Source organism: Macaca mulatta, chromosome 2, assembly GCF_049350105.2.
Source record: "Macaca mulatta isolate MMU2019108-1 chromosome 2, T2T-MMU8v2.0, whole genome shotgun sequence".
NCBI lineage: Eukaryota > Metazoa > Chordata > Mammalia > Primates > Cercopithecidae > Macaca > Macaca mulatta.
The window spans coordinates 102,145,406-102,151,405 of record NC_133407.1 but is presented as its reverse complement, the minus strand read 5'-3'; the positions used below and the strand labels follow the sequence as shown (position 1 = coordinate 102,151,405).

Genomic DNA, 6,000 nt, shown 5'->3' with positions numbered 1-6,000 from the left:
GGCAGCAGGCCATCCTATTCCTTGGACCTCAGTTTCCCTTTTTGTAAAGCAAGCCTGTCTCTCGCTCTCTGCCCTAAAAGCCTGAGTTCTGGGCTTGAGATGAGCGCGTCCTGTAGAGCAGACTCCAGGTGGACGTTGAGCTGGGTCTTCTAGGAGGCCAGGATCCGGCCAGCTCTTGCGTCCGGTCCTCCCCTAGGACCCCGCACGCCCAGTCCCAGCGCCGCCCCGCCCAACCTCCCTTTGTTCCCCCCAGGCCCCGCCCTCTCCGCGCAGCTCGCTCCCCATTGGTCGGGGGGCGGGCCCTGGGCGACCGGCACCGCTGGGGGCGGGGCGGCGGGCGGGACGGTGTGCACCTGCGCGGTGTGTTTCCCGGCCGGGGCCCCGCGCCAGGTGCAGCTCCTTGATCCGAGCCGGATCCTGAGCGGGGAACACGGGCTGAAGCGGCGGCGGCGGCCCCGCCCCGGGGCTCCATTGTTGAGGCTGCGGCGGCTCTGTCGGCTGCTCAGCTGCGCTCCAGTCGGCCCAGGCGCCGCGGCGAGGAGCTAGCGCTGCGAGGCGGCGGCTTGAGGTGAGACGGCGGGACGGGCGACGGGGTCTCCGGACCGGGCGGGGGTCTCTGCCCCGGGCGTGGCGGCTCCAAGCTGGGCTCCGCAGGGTCCGAGGTCGGGATCCGGGGTCCTTGCGCCTGGGCTTTGTCTCGGGCTCGGGTGGCACCGGGGGCTTCGCGCCTGCTGCGATACCGGGTGGGCCCGCGCGGGGGTCCTGGTCGCCCTGCGGGTGGGGGCCGGTCCCTACTGCTCCTCGGCTCCCCGCGTCTGTCGCGGAGGGGGCTGCATGGACCCGGGCGCTGGCTTCTGCCCGGTCCCCCGCGGCGTGGCTGGTCCCCGCGTACGGCAGAGGGGGCCCTGCGAGGTCCCACTCGTGGGGCGGGGCCGGGTCACCGCGAGTGGGAGACTCCGCCGCCCTCCCTGCCCTCCCTGGCAGCGAGACTGCTTCGCCAGACTCACCGAGGGGACTGCGCGAACCTTCGGACGAGGGAGTCCGTGACTCAGGGTGGGGGCTCTTTCCCGGCCCCGCATGACGGCTTCCTGAGTGTTTTGTCACCTATATAGGTGGCTGCGTGGACCCGCGCGCGTGGGTCCTGGCCGCCCTGCTAGTGGGGCTGCGCGCCGCTCCGTGGCTCGTCTGGGTCGACCCCGCCTGGGACGCGCGTGTAGTGGGGGTCCGTGCGCGGGGGGCGCGGTTGGTGGGGGCGCACTGCCCCCGCCCCATGGTTTATCCTCTCACTTGCCTGGCGGGAGGAAGCGAGAGGCGCGGGCCCAGAGCTGTCGCGCAGCGGCCACACAGACCGCACTGACCTCTGCCCTGGCTGGCGGGTCCCGGGGGGCGAGGGGCTGTCACCGCGCGTCCCACCGCCGCGCTTCCTGCTCTGGCCCCGGGCTAGGCTCTGATTGGAGGGAGCAGGGCCCTTCTGCCCCGCGCTTCTTGATTTCTTCCGTTAGTAATGGTAAGGAAAAAAAATCTGGAAAGCCAGATTGAACTTTGTAGCTCTCAGCGCTTGGAGAGTGGAAGAAACTCTCCCAAGAATTTGGCGGGCTGGAAAATGCGTTTCAAGCAGGAGCATCCACACCCACGGAATGAGGCCAAGGCAGTTACAGTTAGAGGTCAGATTTATGAGGGGAGAGCCAGGGTGAGGTCCGTGGGTGGGGAGACCTGATGCTGCCCCTCAGACGTGTATTTCTCAGACACCAAAGAAAGTGGAATCACTCCTTAGTGAATGCTTTCATCAAACTTTTGAAAAACCTGTAATGTCCCAGGAAGGAAAATCGAACTGGACAGTTTTCCCCTTTTAAGAGTGTTAAACGTCCCGGAGACAAACAGCAGAAGGCTCAAGGAGTCCAAATACTCAACCTGAAGTTCTTTCTGAACAAAAGATGGTGTATAAGTAACAGGCATAGGAGACAAAACTGAACTAATGACCGCAGCTGTGGCTCCTAGCCCTGTAGCATGTCATGCAGGCCCTTTTGCCTTCTCTGCCCTCCGCTGTCCCAGACCCCAAGGCTACCGCGCACCTCCAGTCATCAGCTCCTGCCGACCCATTGCTATGAACTCTGTTTCTGTGGCTCCCTTCTCTCTGAAGTTTTGCTTGTTCTCCTGAAGTCCTGGTCTTTAAGAGCTTATGATCTGCAGGGACAGATTGGCTTTGGGTAGTACAAGTTAACTGTAGCACAGCTTGAAAAATGCTCTGATAGAGGTGCGCAGGCAGTTTGTGCATGCTGGTAAATGCGAGGTCCTTTTTCAATACCATGAATCCAACTATTCATGCTCTTTTAAATCTGCAATTCTTTGACTCTCCAGAGGGTTTTTAGATTAATTTTTTTTCTATTACTTCCTAGTGTTTGTTGCATAGTTCAGAGTACTTGATTAAAACTTACCAGGTCGGCCGGGTGCGGTGGCTCACGCCTGTAATCCGAGGACTTTGGGAGGTCTAGGCAGGCGGATCACTTGAGGTCAGGAGTTCGAGACCAACCTGGCCAACATGGTGAAACCCTGTCTCTACTAAAAATACAAAAATTAGTTGGGCGTGGTGGTGGGCGCCTGTAATCGCAGCTCCTCAGGAGGCTGAGGCAGGAGAATAGCTTGAACCCAGGAGGCGGAGGTTGCAGTGAGTGAAATGGCTCCACTGCACTCCAGCCTGGGCCATAGAGTGAGACTTCCTCTCAAAACAAAAACAAAAACAATGTACTGGGTCTACCTCCGGCTCTGGAATTCTCCTGGAAGGCCTTCTCTTCTGGGCTTCATTTTTCTCACTTTTGAGGATCATAAACTACATAATTTCCAAGAATTTTTGCCCCACACCTTTAATTCTTTCAAGCAAATATAGCAGAGAAAAATTCTCTTCCCCGCAATGGTGTAAATAATGGAGGCCTTTGAAAATGCGGATTCTAAAGTGGAAGTTCTTTTTCTTCTTCCCCTTTGTTTCCTTTTAAACGAGTTTAGTTACATGAGTATATACTTTATCTCAGAGTTGAGGACAAGTATCTATGATGAAAGCTTAAGCAGCTTTTTGGCAATATCTTGCATATTCTTCACAATTGTGTTTTATGTGTAGCATCTTCCCTATATCCAGTTGGTTTGTTTTTTTTCTCATTAATGGAGTTGTTGAGCTCAGACCTTTTCAGGAGCAGTTTGTTGATCTTTTAAGTGTCATGTGAAATACGTTCCAATTTAACTTTTTTTTTTTTTGGTGAGTAAAATGGGAGTAAATGGAAATTTGAGAGTGCCTTGAGTAGATGTACTTGGCTTTGTGTAATGGTTTGAAGCATAGTTTAAAATTACCCCTTGTGGCCGGGTGTGGTAGCTCACACCTGTAATCCCAACACTTTGGGAGGGCAAGGCAGGCAGATCACGAGGTTAGAAGATGGAGACCATCCTGGCTAACACGGTGAAACCCCGTCTCCACTAAAATAACAAAAAATTAGCTGAATGTGGTGGCACACACCTGTAGTCTCAGCTACTCGGGAGGCTGAGGCAGGAGAATCACTTGAACCCGGGAGGTGGAGCTTGCAGTGAGCCGAGGTTGCACCACTGCACTCCAGCCTGGGTGACAGAGTGAGACTCCATCTCAAAAAAAAAAAAAAAAAAAAAAAAAAAAAAAAAACCACTTATAAAAAATTGCATCACATGTTGAATGACCTATAAAGGAGTTACAATTCTAAGGAATATGGTAATTAATTCTTTAAAATAGTCAGGCCGGGTGCTGTGGTTTATACCTGTAATGCCAGCGCTTTAGGAGGCTAAGGTGCGAGGATCACTTGAGCCCAAGATTAGAAGCTGCAGTGAGCTGTAATCATACCACTGCACTCCTGTCTGTGTGACGGAGTGAAACCCTTTGTCTAAAAGATAAAAAGGTAAATAAATAATTTAAAAATAAAATACTAAGCTCCTTTCCAATTTATCTGTTTGGTAAGGTGGGAATTTGATGTGCTTGAGTTTCTTAAAACCATGTGTCTTTGTAGAAAGGAGACACAATTTTCTCTGCTATTCCTAGGTATTTGGATGATTATAGGGATTAAAAATAGCCATTTGGTCAAGTCTTGAGCTACTGAATTACAATTATTGCTTCACTCAGTAGGATTTTGCCTTTATTTTGATTTGCATTCTTATCTTAGTTTAGGAAAAGATCTTTGCTATATGCCCCATGCACTTTGTTCTTTTGGGGAATCTGATCTTAGGAGAGGGCTTCAAAACACGACCAGATTTTCTTTATGGTTTTCTAGATTTTATTAATGTCTTAATAAAACTTAACTAGTTAATGCTGCTTCTGTGTCAAAGTATTTTTCATTTAGAGTAGGCTTGATTTTTATATGCATTAAATGAAAGGAAGTCTCTCACGGAAGGGGACACAAGGGTATGGAGAAGACAGAGGGTGTGTGTGTGTATATATATATATATATATATTTTTTTTTTTTTTTTTTTTTTTGGAGACGGAGTTTTGCTCTGTTGCCCAGGCTGGAGTGCAGTGGCAGGATCTCGGCTCACTGTAAGCTCCGCCACCTGGGTTCACTCCATTCTCCTACCGCAGCCTGCCACCATGCCCGGCTAATTTTTTGTATTTTTAGTAGAAACAGGATTTCACTGTGCTAGGCAGGATGGTCTCCAACTCCTGACTTCGTGATCTGCCCGCCTCGGCCTTCCAGAGTGCTGGGGATTACAGGTGTGAGCCACTGCGCCTGGCCGACAGAGGATGTATTTTTGAGCTCTACATTTCAGAGTTCTTTTCTCTAGCCCTGGCCTGGGTCCCAAACAGGGAACTTAATTCACTCTATCACTGAAGTATACTCTTGCTTTGATGCCATTGGTATGTTGTCCTAGAGATTTGCTGTGGCTGCTAGGAGTGTTTCAGAGTTAAGAACTGATGCAACCTCTCTTTTGTCAGTTTGAGTCTATAAACCATCTTGTTTCCTTTAGCGTTATCTCCCTGGAACTGGAAGGTCAGAGATGAAGTTTTCTTAGATTATAAGTCTCAGTCTTTGCTATCTACCTTCGTCTGTCTCCCATGTCACCTGCTGTTTTTTTTTCCCCCTGTTTTTCATTTTAATGTTTTTATTGGATAGGTGTCTATTATTGCAGCCTACTTCAAAACATCTTTGGATATTGACAGGATATAAGTATGAATAATATGTAAAAGATAACTTATTCTAGTTCTTTTGAGCAGAGGATTTGGTTTCGATATGTGGCCCTATTAAAGCTTTTGTTAAGTCCAAGTACTTTCTGAACTTCAGTTCCCTTACCTGTAAAATGGAGTTAGTTGTTAGTAATACCTGTTCTGCCTAACTCAGGAGATTGTTTTGAGGATCAAACGAAATTATGAATGTAATGGAATTTTGTAAATTTTAAATGAAATATTGTATTACCTAAGATTTTTTTTTTTAAACGACGTATTAAGAATGGAATGAATCTGGGTTTTCCTTTGAAATCCCAAATGTTTAATGTACAGAGAAGTTTTAATGTGTCTGTTGGGGAGCTTCATTAGGATTGTTTTCTATCTTTAATTGGCCAGTATTGTTTTATATGTTAGCATTTTTGGGGAACATCAAAATTTGTGTTTCAGTTATCATTAATATTTTACAAAGTTATTGAATGTGCATGATTTAGCCTTTAACAATCTCTTCAATTATTTACATTCCCATGTAAAAAATGCAGTAATGAACGTCCATGTACATAACATTCCCATGGTTCAATGAAGCATAATTTCTTGACATCTCAGTTTCTAAGTGCCCTGTGTTGAGGTTGGGAAAGCTAAAGGGCAGTCAGAGGTCAAGGTCAGCAAAGCGTCACCTTTGACGTTTGAAATCCAGCAGCAGGTATCACAGTGAACCCCATTCCAGCATCCAGGAAGTTTCTCTGCCCTGCCTCTCCTCCAGCCACCTCAGAATCTGTGTCTGCGGTGTTGGTCCTGCTTTCCTGTCTCTCCTCTGCCTTTTCTTTCTCTTCACC

General features: G+C 49.2%; 1 protein-coding gene across 2 annotated transcripts in view; it reads left to right on the top strand.

The window, feature by feature from the left end:
• Positions 1-383: 383 nt before the first annotated feature.
• Positions 384-6,000, top strand: part of LOC144339521 (SH3 domain and tetratricopeptide repeat-containing protein 1-like) — a 56,261-nt gene continuing 50,644 nt past the window's right edge. For both annotated transcript variants that reach the window (XM_077994196.1, XM_077994197.1), the window contains exon 1: positions 384-568. The gene's annotated coding sequence lies outside the window, so the exon portion shown is untranslated. The remainder of the gene's footprint in view (positions 569-6,000) is intronic.